Source organism: Heteronotia binoei, chromosome 14, assembly GCF_032191835.1.
Source record: "Heteronotia binoei isolate CCM8104 ecotype False Entrance Well chromosome 14, APGP_CSIRO_Hbin_v1, whole genome shotgun sequence".
Lineage (NCBI taxonomy): Eukaryota > Metazoa > Chordata > Lepidosauria > Squamata > Gekkonidae > Heteronotia > Heteronotia binoei.
In genome coordinates this window covers 60,509,696-60,536,662 of record NC_083236.1, presented here as the reverse complement: position 1 = coordinate 60,536,662, position 26,967 = coordinate 60,509,696, and the positions used below count along the sequence as shown (strand labels likewise).

The following is a 26,967-nucleotide window of genomic DNA, read 5'->3' as shown; positions in this document are numbered from 1 at the left end:
CTGGGTTCAGGTAGCTGGCTCGAGGTTGACAGCCTTCCATTCTTCTGAGGTGGGTAAAATGAGTCCCCAGCTTGCCAGGGGGAAAGTGTAGATGACTGGGGAAGGCAATGGCAAACCACCCCGTGAAAAGTCTGCCGTGGAAATGTGAAAGCAACGTCACCTCAGAGTCAGCAACGACTGGTGCTTGCACAGGGGACTACCTTTACCTTTTTTTTAAAAAAAAAAATATATTTTTAATCCTTTGCCTTCTGGCAGTTGTCACCATATTTCGCAGAGCTGAAAGTAGTGTGTTTGTCTCCAAGGGCCTCCAAGGAGGCTTTGGATTTCTCTTTTTGTATTACTCCACAAACATGCATGATGTTGCCTTAGACCTAGCCAGGCCACAGGTACACCGTGGTCAACTTTGTCTAGCAGTAGCTCTCCAGGAGCACGTATAGAGGTCTTTCTCACTACGTGCCACTATTTAACTGGAGGCGTTGGGACAGGACCTAGGACCTTGTGCATGCAAAGGAGATGCTCTACCACTGGCCCACAGCTCCTCAACCCCAAAAGCGTTGCTGTCTGAGATGCTGCAACACACTGACCTGTTCAGGGCCGTCTCCTCTGAATGACACTGTGCCTCAAGGTTCTCTGGCAGAGGATTTTCTTAGCACAAGCTGTAATAGCTCAGAGGAAGATCCCAGGGACTGAAGCTGGGACCATCTACATGCAAGTCAGATGCTCTACCACACAGAGCCATGGGTCTCATCTTGCAAAACGTCGGAGCTTATCACAAGTTGATTGTGTCATTCATAACCATAACCCCTCGGAAGTGGCTGGGGCTCAGTGGAAGAGCCTCTGATATGCATACAGAAGGTCCCAGGTTCAATCCCCGGCATCTCCAGCTGGAAGAACCAAGCCGTTGGTAATGTGATAAACCGGTGGCTATCAGTGTGAGTGGACCACAATGACCTCAACGGACCAGTGATCTGATTCAGCAGAAGGCATCTTCATGTGTGTTAGCATGTGCGAGATATCAGTCCGGAGAATCAGCTCACTCGTAGATCTGTGGGTTTGCCAAAGAGGCTCAAAATGTCGAGAGATCCTCTGGTGTACATTCTGATCTGCGAACCAGCCACGCATTTGACCTAAATGAGCAGAAGGCTGGAAAAAAAGATAGAACGTCTTACTTAACAACGAGAGAGTAATACTTGATAATTTAATTTACCATGGGAAGAATCAAACGTGGCCTATTTTTTTCTCCCTGAGACTAAATGCTACGTGGGTTCTAAATTTGATATCAGAGAGCTCTGAGTTGCTATAATTTCAGATAAAAGGTCCTCCCACAGGGCGAGAGATAATTTTTCACATGGTTAAAAAAAAAAACCTAATAAAGTCGTAATCTACAGTACTTTATTATTTAAAACTCCAGACCTTGGGGACATGGCTCAGCAAAGAGATATATATTTGTTAATATCTCAATCTGGAATTTTGCTGCGTGAGTGCGCGGAAGAGAAAGAGAAGGACTGAAGTCGTCTTTCATATTCTTTTTATTCCTCTCTTTCTGTTCCCCTGCAAATGCTTTTCTCCAACATTTCAAGGGGAGGTGCTTCTACCTCCAAGGGGCAGCGCTCCCTGCAGAGATTTTAGCCTGTAGGAGAAATGATTAGCGGGTGATAATGTTAAGTACTCCTTCTGTATCTCCTGGACCGCTATGATAACCTTAGGGTTACAATTCATGTCAGACAAATGCAGTGTTATTGTGACTCGTGCCTTATGGCCATTTAGGAGGCTTATTAATGATTTCACAACTGCTTTTCTTTCGGGGATTTGGCGTAGATGCCCTTAACTGGTGTACAGTGTTTGCCGGTTTATCTCTTGGACTCCAGCCCTAATACACCAATAACCGGGTGCAAAGGAGTCCCTGCTACAAAAAAAAAGGGGGAAAAAGCCCTGGTTAAACATATGGAGCAGAGGTCCTTCAGCGGCTATTAGCCACAAGGTACAGAGCCCCGTGGTGCAGAATGGTAAGCTGCAGTACTGCAGTCCAAGCTCTGCACACGACCTGAGTTTGATCCCGGTGGAAGCTGGGTTCAGGTAGCCGGCTTGAGGTTGACTCAGCCTTGACAATGGTGGGGGGCGTGTTAAGAAAGAGCACAAAAATTAAGAGAACAGCAAGGAGAGATAAGGAGGCCTTCCTAAAGGAACAATGCAAAGCAATAGAGGAAAATAATGGAATGGAAAGGACAACACATCTCTTCAAGAAAACTGGAGAAATCAAGGGTACGTTTTGTTCAAAGATGGCCATGATAAAGGACAAAAACGGTAGGGACCTAACTGAAGCAGAAGAGATCAGGAAGAGGTGGCAAGAATACACAGAAGAATTATACAAGAAGGATCTCAATGTCCTTGACAACCATGACAGTGAAATTGCTGACCTTGAGCCAGACATTCTGTAGCGTGAAGTAAAATGAGTCCCCGGCTTGCTGGGGGTAAAGGGTAAACGACTGGGGAAGGGAATGGCAAACCACCCCATAAAAAAGTCTGCCGTGAAAACAATGTCACCCCAGAGTCAGAAATGAGTGGTGCTTGCACAGGGGACTACCTTCACCTTTACCTCCCCCCACCCCCCACCAACTCTCATTTGAGAACCTTGAGGAACCCTTTCCACATTGGTAGGTGCACCTGCACTAGATGAAACTTCCGGTGACCTTACTACAAAGTATGGGAAATTGCAGTTACTGTGTTATCTGTTTCACACCAAATTCCATGTTGTGAATATACTACTGGCCCAGAGCAGCCCAATCCCATCAGATCTCAGAAGTTAAGCAGAATCAGACCTAGTTAGTACTTGGGTGGGAGACCATCAAGGAAGTCCAGGGTTGCTACGCAATGGCAGGCAGTGATGAACTACTTCTGAACATCTTTTGGCATGAAAACCTCATGAGGGGTTCCCAGGGGTGTGCTGAGACTTGAAATCACCAACACCACCACCATCATGATGGCTTTTTTAGCAGAAACTAAGTCAGAGTCCGAAATGACTGGTGCTCGCACAGGGGACTACCTTTACCTTTTTTATAGATGGGACCCTGTGTCTGGGACAATGATGCTCTGTGTTCTTGGTGCTTGGGAAGCCACAGTGGGGGGCTGCTGGAGTTCTGGCCCTGCTGGTGGGCCTCTTGATGACACCTGGGTTTTGGCCGCAGTGTGACACAGAACATAAGAGAAGCCATGTTAGATCAGGCCAATGGCCCATCCAGTCCAACACTCTGTGTCACAGAAGAACATAAGAGAAGCCATGTTGGGTCAGGCCAATGGCCCATCCAGTCCAACACTCTGTGTCACATAAGAACATAAGAGAAGCCATGTTGGATCAGGCCAATGGCCCATCCAGTCCAACACTCTGTGTCACAGAAGAACATAAGAGAAGCCATGTTAGATCAGGCCAATGGCCCATCCAGTCCAACACTCTGTGTCACAGAAGAACATAAGAGAAGCCATGTTGGGTCAGGCCAGTGGCCCATCCAGTCCAACACTCTGTGTCACAGAAGAACATAAGAGAAGCCATGTTGGATCAGGCCAATGGCCCATCCAGTCCAACACTCTGTGTCACAGAAGAACATAAGAGAAGCCATGTTAGATCAGGCCAATGGCCCATCCAGTCCAACATTCTGTGTCACACAGCGGCCAAATATATATATATACACACACACACATACACACACACACACACACACTGTGGCTAATAGCCACTGATGGACCTCTGCTCCATATTTTTATCTAACCTCCTCTTGACGGTGGCTATGCTTGTGGCCGCCACCACCTCCTGTGGCAGTGAATTCCACATGTTAATCACCCTTTGGGTGAAGAAGTACTTCCTTTTATCCGTGTCGGACTGGATGGGCCATTGGCCTGATCCAACATGGTTTCTGTTACTTTCTCATGGATTTAGTAAAACAGTTGGCAAGAGGAGGGACGATGGTTCAGTGGCAGAGCATCTGCTTGTTAAGCAGAAGGTCCCAGGTTCAATCCCTGGCATCTCCAAAAAGGGTTCAGGCAAGTAGGCGTGAAAATCCTCAGCTTGAGACCCTGGAGAGCCGCTGCCAGTCTGAGAAGACAATACTGATTTTGATGGACCAAGGGTCTGATTCAGTATAAGGCAGATTCATATGTTCATATGTAAAATGAGACCATGTGTCTTACGCAAACGAAGGTAGGTTGTATGTTTGCATTCGGTTGTGTTCCTCGCAGGGATCATTTAATAGAATAAGAGGTGCCGGAGCTCATTAGCAGAACTCATTTGCGTATGCCACACCCCCTCGACATCTCCGGAAGGTGTACTCAATTAGATCAGCTCAGCATCTACCTTCAAATGCTTCTTGAATTAGAATTGTCCCAAAAAAACCTTATTCCCATCATATTTTTTTTAAAAAAAACTTTATCCTATGTGGCCACAGTGGCATGAGGAAGATTTCCATCTGTCTGCTTTCTATCTTTTTGTTACTTCCCAAATTTTTGTGGGGGAAAAATATTAGAGTGTTTGTCAAATCTTAGAGTCCAGCAAAATTCTCACCAAAAGTTTGAACAATGGAGTCCAGAAGCAAGGTGTTTTTTTTTAGGGGGGGTGGGGGGCGTGTTAAGAAAGAGCACAAAAATTAAGAGGTTCTGGAGCTCCGCTCCTTCTGTGAGCTCCTGCCCAAAGAGGCCTGGTTCTTCACTTTGATGCCACTTGCCAGTAAAGGATATCTCCTTCCACATACACACTCCTTGCTTCCCCCACCCCACCAGATATATTAATTAAATGACTTGACAACTCCCTGATTATAGAGCAACATATATTTAGATTCCGTGAATTGCTGGGTGTTAAGGCATGAATGAGCTAGCCAGCGGCATTTGGCACAAGAGGGTGTAGCTGCCTCCATTTTAATATCCCAGAGAATGCAAAGCAGTTTCATACGGAACTTTTTTGTATGTGTTGCAGGAACTCCTTTGCATATTAGGCCACACACCCCTGATGTAGCCAATCCTCCAAGAGCTTAGAGGGCTCTTAGTACAGGGCCTACTGTAAGCTCCAGGAAGACTGGCTACATCAGGGGTGTGAGGCCTCAAATACAAAGGAGTTCCTGCTACCCCAAAAAAGCCTTGGTTTCACATAGTTGACTACAGAGCAGTCCATGGCATGATGCAGAAAAGCTGAGGAACAGAGAGGCTCTCAGTGTGGATGAAAGGCCCCCTCCATTTGACTTGAACTGGACTGCGTGTTCAAAGTTCAGATCTTTAGAAGAAGCGTGCGGTATACAAACATGAACTCGGGGATTAGATTGCTTTCCTCGCCAATTCTAAGTGTGAAAACATTAACTGTCTTCCTAAAGTCTTTGAAGTCTGTGCTCTCTGGCAAAAGCTTGGCCAAAACTTTCTCTCTCCCTTATATGCCCCCCCCCCCACAAAATAATGATTTCTTTGAACAATTTTAATCAGGTTCTCAATCCGATGTTCTCATCTATTGTTGGCTCTTGATTTTGGCTAGACAGTGGGCTTTTTTTTCTTTTGTGCTTCTTGGGAATCTGGGGTCCTTTGCATGAACTTTCATCCTAATCTTTAAAAAAAAAAAATTGATCAGAGATGAAAATCTTCTTCTTCTTCTTCTTCTCCTCCTCCTCCTCCTCCTCCTCCTCCTCCTCCTCCTTCTTCTTCTGGTGTGGTCCCATGACACATGGAAGGAGGATTTCTTCAGCCAAAGATTCTTTTAAGAATGGTATGGTGATGCATTGTATCCATGATGAAGAGAACTTTTATATGTTATTTTTTCATTTGTTCCCAGCATCTTGTATTTAGAGGTACATTTTACTTGTAACAGGATGCTCCATGAAGAAGAAGAAGATTTATACCTTGCCCTTCTCTTTGAATCAGAGCGGCTTGCAATCTCCTTTATCTTCTTCCCTCACAACAGAAACCCTGTGAGGTAGGTGAGGCTGAGAGAGCTCTCCCAGAAGCTGCCCTTTCACAGACAACTCTGCAAGATCTATGGCAGACCCAAGGCCATTGCAAGTGGAGAATCAAACCCAGCTCTCCAAGACAAGAGTCTGCACACTTAGCCACTACACCAAATTAGCTTTTATGGTTAGTAACCGCTGACTCCTTTGTTCCAGATTTAAGATGGAACGACAGGGCTGGGCCATACATATATCAGGGTCCAGCTCTCTTCTCCTTTTGGATGATTTCAATGGTTTTTTATGATTTTAATTATATTTTAGATGGTATTACGTATTGACTATTCATTATATGCAATGGGGCTTTCATTTTATTGGGGATCGCTGCAACTATAGGCAAATGGTTGTTAATGGTCGTTGACCGTAATAAGCCGATCACAGAAAATAGAAAATAGCTGCAGGTTTAATCAGTGCTATCAAGAGAAGTAAGACAGAATGTTCATCAGGTGACCAAGATTGCAACAAAAGGGCTACAGCTGCTATCTGTTCCAACGGCACTGCGAAATAGGAGGACACTAATGGGCTCTCCTGATGATGAAAATGAGATCGTCCATCATCTCCCATATGATAACCTTTCTTTCTTTCTTTCTGGGGATGTCTGGGCATGGTTTCGAAGAACATGTCCAAGGACGGAAGGAATTAAAAGAGATAGTTGTGCATGATATTTTAGCCTCCCGTTCAAACTATGTACCCAGGACTGGCCCTAAACTGTCTGCACTCTTGGCAAGGCTTCCTAGAGAGCCAGTTTGGTGTAGTGGTTAAGTGTGCGGTCTCTTATCTGGGAGAACCGGGTTTGATTCCCCACTCCTCCACTGGCACCTGCTAGCATGGCCTTGGGTCAGCCATAGCTCTGGCAGAGGTTGTCCTTGAAAGGGCAGCTGCTGTGAGAGCCCTCTCAGCCCCACCCACCTCACAGGGTGTCTGTTGTGGGGAGGAAGGTATAGGAGATTGTGAGCCGCTCTGAGACTCTTCAGAGTGGAGGGCAGGATATAAATCCAATATCTTCATCTACCTCACAGAGTGTCTGTTGTGGGGGAGGAGGGTAAAGGAGATTGTGAGCCACTCTGAGACTCTTCGGAGTGGAGGGCGGGATATAAATCCAATATCTTCATCTACCTCACAGGTTGTCTGTTGTGGGGGAGGAAGGGAAAGGAGATTGTGAGCCGCTCTGAGACTCTTCGGAGTGGAGGGTGGGATATAAATCCAATATCTTCTTCTTCTTCTGCCCCCCACCCCCGCACTGATAACATCACTGAGTCACATAAAGCAGAGGTCCCCAACCCGGGGACACAGACTAGTACCCGGTCCACGGCCTGTTTCCATCTGGGCCTTGCCTCACTGCCCGCCCCCTCCCGCGCAGCCTCAGCACCCCCCGCAGCATCTTCCCCGGTTTTCACCATTTAAAGGGTGGAGAAGGGGCCATGAAGCGCTTCCAGCTGACCCACCCCCCAGCTGATCACCTGATCAGTGGGGAAAACCACAGCAGTAAGCAGCAAGGGCAGCGCTGCTCTTTCAGCAGGTCACTCACTGCTGCCACAGGGAGGCCAGCCTGGGAAGTGCTTCACTGCCCCTTCCCCAGCCTTTAAATGGTGAAAACGGAGGGGCGGTGAGGCTGCACGGGGGTTGGGGCAGGGAGGCTGCGCAGGAGGGGGAGGAGGAGGAAAATGGGGGGGAGGAGGCACCACGGGGGGGGGGGAGGCCAAATTGGACGCCCACACCCTGCCGGCACTGGGGCCAGTCCCTGGGACCAAAAAGGTTAGGGGCCACTGACATAGAGGGCACCTACTTTGGTGCCCCCCCAAAGTCCGGCACCCTAGGCAATTGCCTAGTTTGCCTAGTGGCAGAGCTGGCCCTGCATTTACCTTCCAGTTTGGTGTAGTGGTTAAGTGTGCAGACTCTATCTGGGAGAACCGGGTTTGATTCCCCACACCTCCACTTGCAGCTGCTGGAATGGCCTTGGGTCAGCCGTAGCTCTGGCAGAGGTTGTCCCTGAAAGGGCAGCTCCTGGGAGAGGCACGTGCAGCCCCATCCACATCACAGGGTGTCTGTTGTGGGGGGGAGAAGATATAGGAGATTGTAAGTCACTCTGAGTCTCTAATTCAGATAGAAAGGTGGGGTATAAATCTGCACTCTTCTTCTTTCTTCCAACATGATACCTGTCACTGGAACTATGCAAGTTGCAGAGAATTGTGGTGCATTCTATGGTCCAATCAGTTTGGGCATATTTGGCTTTACTATCTTATTATGTGAACCACAACTGCCCCATACAACACTCTTTCTTTCTTTCTTTCTTTCTTTCTTTCTTTCTTTCTTTCTTTCTTTCTTTCTTTCTTTCTTTCTTTCTTTCTTTCTTTCTTTCTTTCTTTCTTCTTCTTTCCTCTTCCTTCCTTCCTTCTTCTTTCCTTCTTTCCTTCCTTCCTTCTTTCCTTCCTTCTTTCTCCCCCCCCCCATGAGGTCCCATTTTATCCTCAAATCAACCCTCTAGATTGCCAACCCTAGGTTGGAAAATTCCTAGAGAGTTCTAATTCAGGAAGCATTTTATGGTAAATGCTGAGCTGATCTAATTGAGTACACCTTCTGATGGTGTCAGGTGTGCGTGGAATATGCAATGCATTGTGCTAATGAGCTCCAGCACCCCCTTTTTCTATGAAATGACCCCTGTTTATATGCACTACTGGCATATATCCTCCAGAAACACTTTTTGTATATTCAGCATTCACGTCCTTGTCTTGTTGTTCAAGAATTAAACTGTAACCAAGAGTAGGTGGTTACATTTTGAGGTTTCTTATATATATAATATATATAATTTTTTTAAAAAATGTAGATTGCAACCCACGTTATTTTGGTTCGTGTATTATTCTTAACCGCAATGGAGACACTTCTTGTATTTTTATAAGGGGGGGGAATTTGTTTTATGTTTTTTTATAATAGGAGGGTATAATTCTAAAGAAGTCTATCATCTCTCTATAGTTTTTCTTTTTTGAGGAAGTCTGAAAACGATGAGGCACTTAGCAGTAGTGCTTTGGCAGAGCTCCTGGTATGAGCAATTACAGAATATTTCTCCCCTCCATTCGGATGTATTTCCTGTTCTTAAAAAGTACATATCAGGCTCAGAGTCATTTGTCAGCCTGGACCGGGATGGCTCTCGACGACTGTTTGGCTTGAAAAAGTGTTCGCCATTGTCCTAATGCCCCCTAATTGTCCATCTCGGTAGGGAGAATGCATCCTTCTGACCTTGACGGCCTCCTCTGTGTCACAAAGGCTCCCTTCTTCTCAAGTAGTTCCAGCTCAGCTAGCCCTTCCAAGACTGTGGTTTGCTTACGAAGGAGGAAAGCGTAGCTGCCTACAGCACCGATCATTGCGGACAGTAGAGAGAGTTTGTATGGCTTTTTAGAAAGCCTCCATCTTGCCGATGGGGAGAGAGGGTGGAGCCTCCCAGAGCTCTGACTCCAATTGTTTTGTTTAGTCTATGGCTGCCTTTGATAGAACTTGGAATGTTTATGTGACTGGCTGACGACCCTGCCAACCAAAGTCTGTATAGTCAAAGCGATCATATTCCCAATAGTAATGTATGGCTGTGAGAGTTGGACAATAAGGAAGGCGAGCACAGAAGAACAGATGCTTTTGAGCCGTGGTCCTGGAGAAGACTTTTGAGAGTCCCTTGGACTGCAAGAAGATCCAATCAGTCAGTCCTAAGGGAAATCAACCCCGACTGTTCCCTGGAAGGCCAGATGCTGAAGCAGAAGCTGAAATACTTTGGCCACCCAATGAGAAGGGAGCACTCACTGGAGAAGATCCTGATGCTGGGAAAGACAGAAGGGCAAAAGAAGGGGACGGCAAAAGAGGAGATGGCTGGACAGCATTACTGATGTAACTAGCACGAATTTGAGCAGACTTTGGAGGATGGTGGAAGACAGGAGGGCCTGGTGTGACCTTGTCCATGGGGTCACAAAGAGTTGGACACGACTGTGTGACTGAACAACAACAACAAAAATGACCTTTGGAAGAAGTGATTGGCGAGAGTTATCCTTGGAGATACTTTCACAGCCTGGTGTTGCCTTGGAATGCAAGTTCTCCTGAGGCTGCTTTCTCTCTTTACCATCTAGTCGAGGGGTGTCAAACTCATTTGTTATGAGGGCCAGATCTGACATAAATGAAACCTTGTCAGGTCAGGCCAGGTGTGTGGCTATTTAAAGCAGAGATATAAACTACTCAAGTGGTTCAAATTCCTACATACAGAATCTCATCTGATTTACTGTAGACAAAGAAGATATTGGATTTATATCCCACCCTATACTCTGAATCTCAGAGTCTCATAGCAGCTCACAATCTCCTTTACCTCCCCCTGCCCCCACAACAGACACCCTGTGAGGTAGGTGGGGCTGAGAAAGCTCTCCCAGAAGCTGCCCTTTCAAGGACAGCTCGACAAGAGCTATGGCTGACCCAAGGCCATTCCAGCAGCTGCAAGTGGAGGAGTGGGGAATCAAACTCAGTTCTGCCAGATAAGAGTCCGCGCACTTAACCACTACACCAAACTGGCTCTCATACTGTGCGATTCTCTAACTCCTCCCTATTTCCCTCTCCTCTTTCATAAATGGAGGCAGAGTTTTATTTCTCCCGTCTTATCTGAAGAAGTTCTGTCTCACATAAAGTTCATAACAGAAGAGCTTGTTAGTTTCTGAAATGCCACTGCTTCAAAGGGTACAGCCCAGATGACAGTAGACTACCTCAATGGGAATCAAACCTAGCTCCTCAGGGGACCAGCTCATTAATTTACACTCACTTTATCGTGTTGCTCAGAAGTTGATGCTGAAGCCCTCAAAAGCCACCTGTGGTCACATGGGACAGCAGCCAAGCCATCCCACGGACATGGCAAAGCCCAAGAGTTTACACTTGAACCGCTTCTTCCAAAAAAAGCATCCTTCTTTTTCCCAATTTACTAGCTATATTTTTTTCCCCTGTGCAAATAAACAAGCAGTGGTCTACTCCATCTGTGGGGATCCTTCTAATGTGTGTGTGTGTGTGTTGGGGGGGGGGGATCTTGGGATCTGACTTGAGGAACCTAGCACCCAAGCTACTTGATTAATAGAAAGCATATTTTTAGAGATGTATGGTAATGTATGAAGCCTGTGGGCGAATGTGGGTGGGGGAAGGCGGACCAGTGGCCGTGAGCGTTTCAGACAGAGCATCCGCATGCTGGTAGCCACCCACCACCACGTCTCATTAGCTGCAAACTCCCACGGATTTCTTTACCACTGAATTTCCCCCCCTCTTCCCATTAATTTGAGAGTTGGGTTTCTTCTTGATTTCAAGCTACACACATTTCCTTCTATTTCCCTTACCACCACAGAGAGAGAGAGAGAGAGAGAGAGGTCCTGGTTGTAGAAACCAACTTTGGTTGGATTGCGGCCGTAGATTCATTAAGATGACAATGGACTCTTCTCTTCCCTGACAAGGAGCATCCTTTCTCCCCCCCCCCCCCCCGCCATATGTGAGAACTTCTCTACCCAACCGACTCTTTCAGCCAAAGCTGTGTAATTGCCAAACTATCATAGACATAAACGGCGGGGGGCCAAGGAGTTCAATCCCCCCCGTTGTTTGTGTTTGCTGTGAAACATTCCATGCAAAAATAATGACTTTGGCTCTTTGGGCTAGCATCTTTCCCAAACCCGCTACTTTCTTTCAAAAAAAAAAAAATAGAAACACAAAATAAAATGCCAGTGGTTCAACATACTGTGTATTTCATGTAGTGAAACCATTAAAAATGGAAGGTGGGTGGACATATGGGATGTTTTTAATGTCAAGAAAACAACAAAATTTAAGTTTTCAGTCACCAAACGCTCACAAGCAAACACCTTTGCTTGGGGGAGTGCGTGTAAAAGCATGCCAATCCATCTGTTTCCATTAAGATGCATTTAAAAACTTTTTTTTTTGACAAAGAAATAATCATTTCACCCAGTGCTGCTTTCCAAACTAAGAAGACAGTTTCCCCCATGCAGCCCCCCACCACCACCCATGCAGTCCCATACAGATGAGAACAAAATCTAATTGAACTCTTTTAGATTCTCCCATTAATGTTACTGGCTTAATGGATCTTTTAATTAGGCAGTGGGATTAAATGGAATATTACTCAAATGAAATCGGGACCCGAGCAGCCAATATCCTTATTGGGCACCCTAATTAAAGTGGGATTTCAGCCCCGGCCCCCACCTCCTGTTTCCTTACAAAATGCAAACAAAAGGAGGCAAGTAAGATGTTTGTCATTTTCTGTAATTGTTAAAGTTGTGGACAAACTGCATCGATGGAGAAACGGAGAGCTGGGAAAGCAGACGCTGGGATTCCACCGAAAATGTCATCCCCGTGGCAGGCCTTTCTTTGCCTTAAGACATGAGAGCCTCGCTGATCCCCAGCAGGTATCCATCTTGTTTGCATCCCAGGTGCCTCTGGGTAATCCTGGCCAGGTGAAATATTTGTTTTAGAGGGCAGAGGGTAGCTAAAAAGGTGCAAATTAACATTAGTGACAATTTTCTGTTGTTCTTTTTTAAACAACCTACAGGAATGAGGTACAGGGAACATGAAGAAGAAAGAAAGAAAGAAAGAAAGAAAGAAAGAAAGAAAGAAAGAAAGAAAGAAAGAAAGAAAGAAAGAAAGAAAGAAAGAAAGAAAGAAAGAAAGAAAGAAAGAAAGAAAGAAAGAAAGAAAGAAAGAAAGAAAGAAAGAAAGAAAGAAAGAAAGAAAGAAAGAAAGAAAGGAATAGTTGCTATGCTAAGTGCTAAATCCTCGCTCATTTTGCATTTCCGTGCTCACTTCAAGATCTCTGTGAATGATCCCTTAGTGGCTTCAAACCTCTCAAGGACCCCCTGTGTATACTTAGGGACACCCCACCATCGTGGAAAAAAAGAAGCTCACTCCTCTATAAGAAAGGATTAGGGTTTTGTTTTTGTTTTTTTAACAAAAAAAGATTTACTCTGAATTGACCAAGAAGGGCCCCCTTCATCTAAGGGGAGGTCTGACTCTCGAAAGTATCTGATGCAACCCCACTTCAGGGGAGATTCATTTTGCCATAGCCAAATCTCATTAGGGGCTAGCCGATTCCCATCTTTTTCTTTCGCTGCGGGTCTTGCTCCAGCTTTACAGTCCCAGCAGTGGCTACGAGTGACATTGTGTTCTGGTCCTGAACTCCTAGCATGAGTCCCTTGTCTTTGGACCCAAAGGTAAAACCTGCTTTAAAAAAAAACAGGGTGGTTGGTTCAATTGTTTCATAGTCACCCTTTTATCAGAGCCTGCATACCTTCAGGACCGCCTCTCCCCATATCAACTCCCCCTCGCCCGGGCTCTGAGGTCTGCTGCTCAACATATTCTCATAGTTCCTGGTCCTAAGGATGTCAGCTGGCTTCAACGAGGGCCAGGGCCTTTTCAGTCCGGGCCCCTACCTGGTGGAATGAGCTCCTGCTGGAGATCCAGGCCCTGCGGGACTTATCCAGGTTTTGCAGGGCCTCTAAGAAGGAGCTCTTCTGCCAGGCTTTTAATTAATCCAGCAGGTGTCCTTGGAAAGTCACCACTTCCCCCAGCATTTCACCATTATGGTGTTATGTTCTGCTGTTAGCCATCAGCCGGAAAACACCAGATCTCCCCATTGCGTAATGAAAACAACACACTAAATATCTCCAACACATAAATAACGCACAAAACGCTAGTATTACTTATGAGAAAACATTCAAAATATTGTCACACACACACCGTTGCCAATAAATACAATACCCAAAATAACATAAATCAAACCACCAAGTTCCATTACAGTCCCAGGCTTCCAAGGAATATGTAAAGACTTGTGCAACACTCAAAGGTGATATCAATATATTCTCCAATTAATAATAATAATAATAATAATAAATTTATTTTTATATCCCGCCCTCCCCCGCCAAAGGCAGGCTCAGGGCGGCTAACATGACATGGTATGCACCATGATTACGGTAAAATACAATCATTACTACAAAACAATTAAACAATTAAAATAGATAAAATTACATTCATAAATTAAGTTAAAATTAGATAAACAGTTAGACCATTGTAAGTTATAGATTTTGGTGCTACAGTTCAAACTATGTATAGGATGGCTAGATGTCGTTTCCCGGGTTTCATCTTAATGCGAGCTGAAAGAGGGCAGTTTTGCAAGCCCTGCGAAACTGATTTAGGTCTCGCAGGGCTCGCACCTCTTCTGGTAGTTGATTCCACCATTGGGGAGCTATTGTTGAGAAGGCTTGCTCCCTCGTTGTTTTCAATCTAACCTCCCTTGGTCCAGGGACTTTTAAAAGATTTTGAGAATTAGATCTCAGTGCTCTCTGAGGAACATATGGGGAGAGGCGGTCCCTAAGGTAGGCAGGTCCTCGGCCATATAGGGCTTTAAAGGTAATAACCAGCACCTTATAGCGAACTCGGTATAAAGTAGGTTCTCAACGTGATTTCGATCATTATATTTCCCGTTTCAATTAATATCTTTGTCAAGAGATGCACGTATGAATAATTGGAGCCTTTACTCTGAGGCTCTCTAAGCCATATGTCAGCTTCAAATACCTTTCTTACAATATTTCTTATCTCCGGAGCCTTACAGCCTCTGTAATATTCACGACTCAGTGGTACATACCGCTGGGCCAGTGGCTCTCCGTTCGTATGTGCTGTTTACCACCTACGTCTGTAAGATTGTTTACTGTGCTGATCTTGTTTTGTAATGTCTGTTTTTACGATATTATTTTAACTCTGCCTCGGGGCTGCAATTCGCTTCGCCTTTTTCGCACGGCAAGCAGAAACTGATTTTTAGGGGATCTTGTTTGCTGCGCGAAAGAGGCAGAACGAGTTGCAGCCTCGGGCCAGCTTGTATGAAGCCCATACAGCCAGAGGTGGAATTCTAGCAGGAATTCCTTTGCATATTAGGCCACACACACACACACACACACACACACACACCCCGCTGAGAAGAGGAGAGCGAGGTAAGGCTAATGGGGAATGGGTGTCACTATTGCAATTCGTCTCCAGATGACCAAGATCAGTTCCTTTAAAGAAGATGGCCACTTAGGAGGGTGGATTTAGCGACATCGTATCCTGTTGAGGTCCCTCCCTTCCCCAAACCCCAGCCTCCCAGGGCTCCATTTCCAAAATCTCCAGGTATTTCCCAACCCCAAACTGCCAACTCTACAGATAAACCATGCTATGGGCGTTCCCTCTAAGCTGAGTTAGCATGATCTAGCTCACAGATGTTTAGCCTCCAGCTCACACATTTTTGTCTTAGCTATGGAAGAATGGCCCCAGAGCAAACTAATTTATGCAGTAGCCAAATCGCTCCCTCACAACTTTAATGCCTGCAGCTCACGAAGTAGAGTTTTTGCTCACAAGACTCCACGGCTTAGAGGGAACATTGCAAACATTCCTTGTAAAGTCTTGAGCCTTTTAAAATTTTCCCTACCCAGAAGTGTGGTGACTGATCCATAAGGATGTTCTAGTCTCAGGCTAGTTCAAATACTGAGAATTTGGGGAGGAAAGGCTTTCGAATTAAATATTGGATAAGAGAAGAGAGAAGAAAAGAGACTGGATTTATACCCTGCCCATTGCTCAGAGTTACAGAGCAGCTTACAATCTTCTTTCCCCTCCCCTCCCCATAACAGACACCCTGCGAGAACGGTCCCAGAACTGCTCTTGAGCAGAACAGCTCTGAGAGAGTTATGACTGACCCAAAGTCACTCCAGCAGCTGCATGTGGAGGAGTGGGGAATCAGACCTGGTGCTCCCAGATTAGAGTCCACGCACTTAACTCAAAGTAATTTGAGAAATGAAATCAATGGACTGTTCAGCTGTCAGTAGCAAAACCATTCCACTTTTCAATCCCAAGGGGTTACTTTTCAAGCCATTTCTTTGAGCTATGCTTTGTTTTACGCATAATTAAAGGTTGCAGAGGTCCGTAGGCAAACTTTAAATTGGGAGATGGCCTTGAAAAATATGGAATATGGGACAAATGGAGTTGAAGTCTGACTCTCAGAAGTGGTTTTATTTTATTTTATTTTTGTGATACTGGGCTAAAGGCCATCACTTTTGTTGGCTGTGCCACAGTGCTCCGTTTTGTGTCCCAACAATCGTTTGTGTGTGTGTGTGTGTGTTTATTTTATTGGAAATAGAAGAGATGGGGGTCTCACTTATGAATGGTTCCTTCAAGAAATGCCAGCGGTAAATGTCTTCCAGTGGGGAGAAAAGAAAGAATCTTGCATTGGGTCAGCCAAAGGTTACACAAAGTAGCCTCCAGGGACATTTAGGCACAGCAGCGGCAAAACAATCGGAATTGCGGGGAAAGCTTTTGCAGCATTGATTCAAAGGTCATGCAACGTGGAGCCCGAGAAGAAGAAGAAGACCAAAGATTTATACCCCGCCCTTCTCTCTGAATCTGGGGCTGATTCTGCACTAACCTTGCTCCATGCCAGGCTTCTGTTTCTTTCCGGAGCAAGCTAGCGATTTCGTACCAGCTGCTCCATGCCACCATTTTGTGCATGGGAAAAACCTGTGATTTGTCGCACCACAGTGTAAACCTGAAAAAAACAGGTTTACACTAAGGCACGGCAAATTGCAGGTTTTTCCTGTGCAAAATGGTGGCACGGAGCAGCTGTTGTGAAATTTCTAACTTGCTTCGGAGAGAAACGGAAGCCTGGCGCGGAGCAAGGTTAGTGCGGAGTCCGCCAGTGAGTGTTCCCTCACTGTCATTTGCTCCGCCCCTGTGCTTCTCCTTGCATTGGCACAAGCCATCGATTCCCCACCAGTCACTCCACAGCATCTCTTGCTTTGGGGCTACTTCCGATTCCCGTTGCGGCAACCGGAACTCCAAAAAACCAGCATCCTGTTGCTGCAATGGTAACAGGAAGAAGTCGCAATGTAAGAGATGCCCGCAGAGCAACTAGTGGGGAATTCATCGCTTGAATCAGTGCAGGGAGAAGAGCAGGGGTGGAACAAATGTTGGTGAAGAATCACTCAGAGTCTCAGAGCCGCTCACAATCTCTGTTGTCTTCTTTCCCCATTTCAAGTAATAGGAAGCAGAGAGTGAGTATAAATGGGCAGTCTTCGCAGTGGAGGACGGTAAGCAGTGGAGTGCCGCAGGGCTCGGTACTGGGTCCCATGCTCTTTAACTTGTTCACAAATGATTTAGAGTTGGGAGTGAGCAGTGAAGTGGCCAAGTTTGCGGATGACACTAAATTGTTCAGGGTGGTGAGAACCAGAGAGGATTGTGAGGAACTCCAAAGGGTTCTGTTGAGGCTGGGTGAGTGGGCGTCAACGTGGCAGATGCGGTTCAATGTGGCCAAGTGCAAAGTAATGCACATTGGGGCCAAGAATCCCAGCTACAAATACAAGTTGATGGGGTGTGAACTGGCAGAGACTGACCAAGAGAGAGATCTTGGGGTCGTGGTAGATAACTCACTGAATATGTCAAGACAGTGTGCGTTTGCAATAAAAAAGGCCAACGCCATGCTGGGAATTATTAGGAAGGGAATTGAAAACAAATCAGCCAGTATCATAATGCCCCTGTATAAATCGATGGTGCGGTCTCATTTGGAGTACTGTGTGCAGTTCTGGTCGCCGCACCTCAAAAAGGATATTATAGCATTGGAGAAAGTCCAGAGAAGGGCAACTAGAATGATTAAAGGGCTGGAGCACTTTCCCTATGAAGAAAGGTTGAAACGCTTGGGACTCTTTAGCTTGGAGAAACGTCGACTGCGGGGTGACATGATAGAGGTTTACAAGATAATGCATGGGATGGAGAAAGTAGAGAAAGAAGTACTTTTCTCCCTTTCTCACAATACAAGAACTCGTGGGCATTCGATGAAATTGCTGAGTAGACAGGTTAAAACGGATAAAAGGAAGTACTTCTTCACCCAAAGGGTGATTAACATGTGGAATTCACTGCCACAGGAGGTGGTGGCGGCCACAAGTATAGCCACCTTCAAGAGGGATTTAGATAAAAATATGGAGCACAGGTCCATCAGTGGCTATTAGCCACAGTGTGTGTGTATATATAAATTTTTTTGCCACGGTGTGACACAGAGTGTTGGACTGGATGGGCCGTTGGCCTGATCCAACATGGCTTCTCTTATGTTCTTAACAGATACCCTGTGCTGTGGGTGAAGCTGAGAGAACGCTCCCAGAAGCTGCCCTTTCAAGGACAACCTCTGCAAGAGCTATGGGTGACCCAAGGTCATTCCAGCAGCTGCAAGTGGAGGAGTGGGGAATCAAACCCAGTTCTCCCAGATAAGAGCTCTCACACTTAACACTGTGAAGTCTATGGCAGGTAAGGAATACATGGGTCTATTTGCCTTCCTGTTGATTCTGGTTGGGGCTTTCCTGCAACTGGAAGTTCTCTTGGCAACCACTGTGGCATGAAGTACAAAATACTGATGAAGGGACTGTATCCCAAAGTAGGCCATAAGACCTGGAGTGATAGCCACAGAGAATCGATGGCTAATGCACTGAGTGGCAGTCGAGAGTTTCATCACCCATCCGTGACCAATCATGGAGCTTTCAAGGCACTTAGGGCTCTTAGCACAGGGCCTCCTGTAAGCTCCTGGAGGACTGGCTACATCACAGGTGTGTGACCTGATATGCAAAGAAGTTCCTGCTACAAAAAAAGCCCTGTGTAATACCAATCTCCGCATTGAGGTTGGTGGCAACACTATCGGAGAGCCACTTCCAGTCTGAATGGACAACACTATCTTTGATGGACCAAAGGACTAATTCAGTAGAAGGAAACTTCCTATGTGACTGTTCTTCCTAAAATTGCTACAGGAGGTTGCTAGGGCTGCCATGTTCCCGGGGGGCAAGGGAGTTCCCTGCCCCGGAGGTTCCCAACCCGCCAGCCCGCATTGGGCCAGGGGGGATCCTCCCTAGACATCGCCGGTGCAGTGACATCACTCGCAGTGATGCCATCGTGCCTATTGTACCATAGAGTTTTCCCTTCCAAATTGCTAGAGCAGCCAGGGAAACCATAGAGTTTTCCCGGAAGCATCTAGAGCAGCCGGCACTTGATATCGCCAGCGTAATGATATCACTTGCAAGTGACATCATCACGCCGTGTGGCAAAGTACGCATGAAAGCAGTCCCCTGCCAGAGGCTGCAAGGGACTTGGCAACCCTAGTGTTTGCACAAATCGGTATTTGTCCTGCGTCCCCGCGTGTGATCCAGTGCAAACTAGCAGCCTCTGCCCTTCTCAGAAGTGGAATGGAGAGTAGAACCGGCTGTCTCTTCTCCTCCCCCCCCCCCCCCCCGCTCACCCACTGCCTCATTCAGATCCTGGCTCTTGAAACCCGAGGACATGGTATCATCTTCGAGAGCCTTACCTTTGATGGGCAGGATTAAGGGGAAATCCTCTCGTTTCTTTTGGTGAGTTTCAAACACAGCCTGACAATGAAGCCAGCTGAGAGCGAATTAATGGCAGACAGGGGGGGCTGGCAAGTAGAAAAATGGGTTTCAACAACCCCCTGATTAGCCTTTTCTCAGTTTCTCGAAATTAGAGCGAGAATCGCCCGCCAACAAAAGACCCCACACTCTTGCTTCTTATTAGCTGGATGGGAGAAGAGGATGCTTTTCAGAAGGCGTTAATTAAAAGATTTAGGCTCCATTCATACTGCCCACAGTTTCATCTCCCCCCCTTTTTTTGTCCATGCAGGGTTGTTTGCTATGGAGGGGTGGGATTTTTTCATACACACACACACACACACACACACAATGTTGACTTTTGAAGAGCAGACTCTATGAGATTCAAGGTACCTCACCATCATTGGTTGCTCCCATTCCCCCCCTCCTTCTGCCACTGCTTAAATTCAGAAATTATAGGTTTAAAACGTTTTTAAAGTCCCTTTCCCCCCACGTTAAAACCCATTTTACGGACACCCCCAATTACCTTATCGTCTCTCCTCTCCCAGCTGTAGCGCATCTGTCCCATTCTACTGCTGAAACATGTTGCAAAAATATCCATCCTTTAATTATAAAGAGTTGAACTTTAAAAAAAAAAAAAAATCAAGATTTTTTAATGCTCATTATATCAGCCTCTACTCATTAGATAAAATCTATAATGCACAAACTCTGCCCGTCGGCTGAGTAATTTTTCAGGATGTGGAAATGTCAAAACGAGAGTGAGAAAAAAAGTTTGAACTAATGATTAAGGCTACAATCTTGCAAGGTTGTGTGTGTGTGTGTGTGAGAGCCAGTTTGGTGTAGTGGTTAAGTGTGTGGATTCTTATCTGGGAGAACCAGGTTTGATTCCCCACTCCTCCACTTGCACCTGCTGGAATGGCCTTGGGTCAGCCATAGCTCTGGCAGAGGTTGTCCTTGAAAGGGTGGTTGAAAGAGCCAGTTTGGTGTAGTGGTTAAGTGTGTGGATTCTTATCTGGGAGAACCAGGTTTGATTCCCCACTCCTCCACTTGCACCTGCTGGAATGGTCTTGGGTCAGCCAAAGCTCTCCCGAGAGTTGTCCTTGAAAGGGAAGCTGCTGTGAGAGCTCTCTCAGCCCCACCCACCTCACAGAGGGTCTGTTGTGGGGTGAGAAGATATGGGAGATAGTAAGCCACTCTGAGTCTCTGATTCAGGGAGAAAGGTGGGGTATAAATCTGTGGTTGTCTTCTACTTTCTCCTCCTCCTCCTCTTCTTCTTCTTCAGAGCCATCGAGTCCCAGCCAAATTATGGTGACGCCCTTGGGGTTTTCAAGGCAGGTAATTCAGCAGAGGTGTTTTACCATTGCCTACCTCTGCAGCATCTTCCTTGATGGTCTCCCATTCAAGTACTTGCTGGATACTGTAACTTTGGATGCAAAAAGGACCGGAAAGGGTTAAGAGAATTCTCTCACTGGGGTAAGCTTGGCAATTGGTTCCAGCCTCTCATGGGATAGATGCTGAACCTCTTACATTTACATTACTTACATTTATTCTGGTAGATTCAGCTCACATTCAGATTTCAGGAAATACCTGCACAGACATGCACCTCTGTGGAAGGCCATGTGAGGAAAGTGAGAGGACAAAGGGAGGAGGAATCAAAGAGGGCAGCTTTCAGGTTAAAGATAAAGAGAAGCATCCCATCCAAGGAGATAACACCTAGACATAATTAGAGTGATGCCCAGGTATGCTTTGCTGAGTCATTCACTCCCAACCGTGATTACATGACCTCTTCTGTAAAGCCCAGACATTGCTTCTGAATACAAGCTTGCAATATGCCCCATATCCCACACGTAAAGACTTATGAGTCCAAGGCATAATATCTTTTCAAAAGTCTCTCCGAGATGATGTAACTGGATTATACTTATTGACTTAAAATATTTATAAGCTGCCTTTTCATACTTTGGGATTTCAAGGATGCTATCAAGTGCCTTGCCAGTATAGGGTTAAAATCAAAGATTTGACGAGTGGAACTTTTTCTTTTCTGGAACGACTTCTCCTCTTATCTATCTATCGCTTTCCCAGCCTTGAGCAACTTTTGCATTTGCTATTTAGATATATAGAACTGCCTTAATGGTAACAATGTGCATCACGCCCACAGCCTTGGGAATGAATGTTGAATATTAATATTCAAGGCCGGTGAGTAGGGGTAGGCCAAGTAGGCGGCCTCTGAGAGCACCCCCTCTCCCCGTGCCCGCTGCCTTCCATCTCCCCACACCCTCTGGGATCCATCTCCCAGTGCCTGCTGCTGTCTGTCTTCCGACGCCCACTACCGTCCACCTCCCCATGCCCGCTGTTGTCCGTCTTAAGAACATAAAATAAGAACATAAGAGAAACCATGCTGGATCAGGCCAGTGGCCCATCCAGTCCAACACTCTGTGTCACAGAAGAACATAAGAGAAGCCATGTTGGATCAGGCCAGTGGCCCATCCACTCCAACACTCTGTGTCACAGAAGAACATAAGAGAAGCCATGTTGGATCAGGCCAGTGGCCCCTCCAGTCCAACACTCTGTGTCACAGAAGAACATAAGAGAAGCCATGTTGGATCAGGCCAGTGGCCCATCCACTCCAACACTCTGTGTCACAGAAGAACATAAGAGAAGCCATGTTGGATCAGGCCAATGGCCCCTCCAGTCCAACACTCTGTGTCACAGAAGAACATAAGAGAAGCCATGTTGGATCAGGCCAATGGCCCATCCAGTCCAACACTCTGTGTCACAGAAGAACATAAGAGAAGCCATGTTGGATCAGGCCAATGGCCCACCCAGTCCAACACTCTGTGTCACAGAAGAACATAAGAGAAGCCATGTTGGATCAGGCAATGGCCCATCCAGTCCAACACTCTGTATCACACAGTGGCCAATAATTTATATATATATATATATATATATATATATATATATATATATATATATATATATATATATATATATATATATATATATATATATATATATATATATATATATATATATATATATGGTCTAGGACCTGCCTACCTGAGGGACCGTCTCTCCCCGCATGTTCCCCAGAGAGCACTGAGATCGGGATCTCAAAATCTTTTGGTTGTCCCCGGGCCAAAGGAGGCCCGCTTGAAGATCACAAGAGACCGGGCCTTCTCTGTAATGGCTCCATTTTGGTGGAACCAGCTGCCGGAGGAGGTAAGGGCCCTGCGGGATCTCACCCAATTCCGCAGGGCCTGTAAGACAGTCCTCTTCCGGCTGGCCCACAACTAACGGCCCTGTATACCGACTACTGAATGCTGTATATTGTATACTGAATTTTTATCTGAAGCTGAATAGAGTGTAGCTCCACGACTGCTGGCTGTTTTAATGATGTATAGTTATAACAAATGTTTGATTTTAATTATATATTGTGAAATGTTAATTTAAAGTGTAATTTTATACTTTTATGTTAGTTTTATATATGTTGTAAGCCGCCCTGAGCCACTCGGTGGGAAGGGCGGGATATAAATCCCAGATAAATAAAAAATAAAAATATATATATACACACACACACACACACACACTGTGGCTAATAGCCACTGATGGACCTCTGCTCCATATTTTTATCTAACCCCCTCTTGAAGCTGGCTATGCTTGTAGCCGCCACCACCTCCTGTGGCAGTGAATTCCACATGTTAATCACCCTTTGGGTGAAGAAGGACCTCCTTCTATCCGTTCTAACCCGACTGCTCAGCAATTTCATTGACTATTGTAACTTTGGATGCACACACCCGCTGCTGTCACAAGATGGGGGGTGTGGCAGCGAGCATGCTCAGAGTCGGCTCTGTGCGCGCCAACTGCCTTCCAGACTCTGCCGAGGCTGGGGAGGCCTCGGCAAAGTCCGTGTGTGTGTGGGCAGTGATGTCATTACGATGTCATCAGGGCATGCGTGCATAAAACACGCACATAATATCGATGGGGGTGGAGGATCAGGGTTCGGCTTAGGGGCGCAGCTCCGGGCCTGTCAATATTGTTCTCAAAGTAAAACACAGTAAACCTATTGTGGGAAAGCTGGGGAGGGGGCTTGCTAGGATTTTTGTGTTGCTCATTGTAATTCTTTAATATTGCATCCATACCTATTCATGCCAGTTCTAACTTGGACATAGTCCAGGCTAGGTTACCTGCCTGATGCCTTGCATTAACGGAACCTTTTGAAATAAAAAGACGGTTCATTGGGTGAAGCCTGACAGACGCTCACAATGCAAATGGTATAGAGTTTATAATGCTTGAGTGTGAGGGGTCGTGGCTCAATGGTAGAGCTATCAGAAGGTCAGAGGTTCAAGCCCAGCATCTCCAGTTTAAAAAAGTCCAGGCAGTGGGAGATGTGAAAGACCTTGGCCAGAGATTGTGGAGAGCCGCTGCCAGTTTGAGCAGACAACGCTGACTTTAATAGACCAAGGGTCTGACTCGGTAGATGGTAGAGTCAAGTGTGTTCATGTGAGTATCCATCGACCTTTCCCTAGATCCTTGCAAATGCCCTTTTGGCACCCTGTTATAAAGGGGTCATTTTGTAGAAAAAGAGCTCCCGGAGCTCATGAGCACAACTTATTTGCATACGCCACATGACCCTGACATCACTGGAAAGTGCACTAAATTATATCAGCTCAGCATCGACCTTCAAATGCTTCTTGAATTAGAAATGGCACCCACCCAAGGCACCCACCAGCGCCCTTACCAGGACTGTGCACCAGGCAGCTGCCTAGGTTGCCTAGTGAACGGGCCAGCCCTGATCTTCTAAATCCCAGAGCCAGGAAGCAACGTCAGGAGAAGACCTTGGCCTCCGTGTCCTGTTTTTGTCCTTCCATAGGAACTGGTTGGCCACTGCAAGAGTCAGGATGGCGGACCAGATGGACCACTGATCTGATCCAGCCGAGCTCTTCTGATGTTCTTGTGAATAGGTACCAAATGTAGCATCTTAATCCACCGCTTCTTCAACTCAGCAATTTGCTGGCTAATGTTGTTAGCGTCTATTTTCCATCCATTAATATCTACACGGAACTCATCAAGAAGAGAGCAACGGAGGGCCGAGGGGGGAGAACCGTTGCTTGTTAACTGATCACAATATTTCACCACGCTGCGATGGAGCGCGCGCCGACGGTTCATCCGTATGTTAATACAAACATAACCAATTTCTGTTTCTTTTCTTTTCTTTCTTTTTTTAACGTTCTGCCTCCCTCGTCTCCCTTTCCTCTCCCCCGGTCCCTGTTGGAACGAACAGCCTAAGGCGTGCGCTGAGCTTCCTTTTACTTAATTGCTTCTTAAAGCGAACAGTGAATTACATTAAGTGTAATTTCATTGTCGTTGGATCTTGGCGTGAGCGAGGGGAGTTCTTCCATCTCTGGTTCAGTGGCTCCATCCGGGTGGGATGCATTTCTCCGGGAGTAATCCCGGAGACTTTTTTTTTATTCCCTCCCCCTCCTCCCTTTGAAGAAGAACAGATGTAGATTTACATATCTGGAGGTCTCTTGCCTCTGATGAGATTAGCTGGTGTTTTTAAAGCCTACTGGAAGGTACATATTTAATAAATGCCTAGAGCAAGCCTCTGTGAAATGCCGGGGCCCGGAGAGACACGCCAGGAGAGGAAGGGATGTCAGGCGGCACACACGTCGCGTTCCCCTCCTAATCGTCGCTGAAAATAGGCCAGAGTTTCCGCCAACACACACGCATATTTCGATTCTGCTGAAGGAGAAAGAAAGAAAAGGAGATCGTTTGTGCTTCATCACCTTTCCCCATTTACCAGAGGGCCATCTTTGTCTTCTGGCGGTGCTCCCAAGAAAAACCGTCCTCCCGATTTCCCGTAGGGGTATCCGTGCTAGTCCATAAAAGCAGAAACGACTTGGGGTCTCTTCAACCTGAACTCTTTTGCTGAAGAATGAGCATGCTTGCATATACACGTGTACCTTGCAGGAGGCATCTGTGAACGATGAAGTTGAAAGGCCACAAAACGCAGACGTTATAGTGCACGTTGGTGGGTTTCTTCCCTGGTTTGCTATCAAGTCACAGCTGACTCAGGGTGACCCTAGAGGGCCACATGTGGCTCTTTCATAGATATTTTGTGGCTCTTGAAGCCCCCACCGCTCCATCAGCAAGCTTGGAGAAGACATTTCTCTCTTTAAATCACTTCTCTGAGCCAAGCCAGCTGGTGGCTAGGAAAATGCATTTAAAGCTTAAGTTGCTTTCTTTCCATTTCTCCCTCCCTTCCTTCCTTCCTTTGTTCCTAGCTTGGTGTAGTGGTTTGGTGTAGCCAGTCTGGTGTAGTGGTTAAGTGCGCGAACTCTTATCTGAGAGAACCGGGTTTGATTCCCCACTCCTCCACTTGCACCTGCTGGAATGGCCTTGGGTCAGCCATAGCTCGTGTAGGAGTTGTCCTTGAAATGGCATCTGATGTAAGAGCTCTCTCAGCCCCACCTACCTCACAGGGTGTTTGTTGTGGGTAGGGGGAAAGTAAAGGAGATTGTGACTACCCTAAGACTCTCAGATTCAGAGTATAGGGTGGGATATAAATCCAATATCTTCTTCCTTCCTTCCTTCCTTCTCTCAAACATCTGACATTCATGTCTTGTGGCTCTCAAACATCTGACATTTATTCTTTGTAGCTCTTATATTAAGCAAGTTTGGCCACCCCTGCTGTAGGGTTTTCAAGGCAAGAGACATTCAGAGGTGGCCTGCCATTGCTTTATTTGCTACCATTTCACAACTTGGTATTTCTTTCGGGGGGGGGGGGTGTCTCCCAAACACTAGCCAGAGCTGACTCTTTTAGCTTCTGAGATCTGATGAGATCAGGCTAGCTTGTGCTATCTATGTCAGGGTGTAGCATATCATAATCCTTCTATGCAAAATTCACAGCTGTTTAAGAGGCAGTTTGGTGTAGCAGTGAAGTGTGCGGACTCTTACTTGGGAGAACAGGGTTTGATTCCCCACTCCTCCACTTGCACCTGCTGAAATGGCCTTGGGTCAGCCATAGGTTTCGTAGGAGTTGTCCTTGAAAGGGCAGCTCTCTTAGCCCCACCTACCTCACAGGGTGTCTGTTGTGGGGGGGGGGGAGGTGGAGGAGCTTGTGACCGCTCTGAGATGCTGAGATTTAGAGTATAGGGCAGGATATAAATTCAATATCTTCATCTTCATAATCACAGTGTATGTTCACAGTGTCATGGACCTATATGAAGATTTCCGCACAGATAAGGAAAGGGGATATTTAGCAGTTTTTCAATCCCAATGAAAGCTCATTACGTTGGAGGAGGGTTCCTTGCCCCCCCCCAGGAGCAGGATTTGGGGGTTATTTGGGGCTGCACTGAGAAGATGTCAGGCTCTGCCGATGGAAACTTTTTCAATCCCCCAGAAATGACTACCAGATCCAAGCCAACAGCTACAACTGTTGAAAACACTGGGGTGGATTCTACCTTTATCTTCGCACTGGACCTGCCAGTGGCAAACCCAATGACCGTAAGTACTGGCTAATTGCTGGTACCATCTTTAGAACCTCCCCATTTGGCTTCTTTCGACACATTCTCGCTATCTCAGTTGGCCGCTGTTTCTCC

The 26,967-nt window shown here is 46.3% G+C and overlaps 1 non-coding gene across 1 annotated transcript; it reads left to right on the top strand.

Moving 5' to 3' along the window:
- Positions 1 to 3,952: 3,952 nt before the first annotated feature.
- TRNAN-GUU (transfer RNA asparagine (anticodon GUU)) lies at positions 3,953 to 4,023 on the top strand. The gene has a single exon. It is a non-coding gene; the product is annotated as a tRNA-Asn (tRNA).
- Positions 4,024 to 26,967: the final 22,944 nt, after the last annotated feature.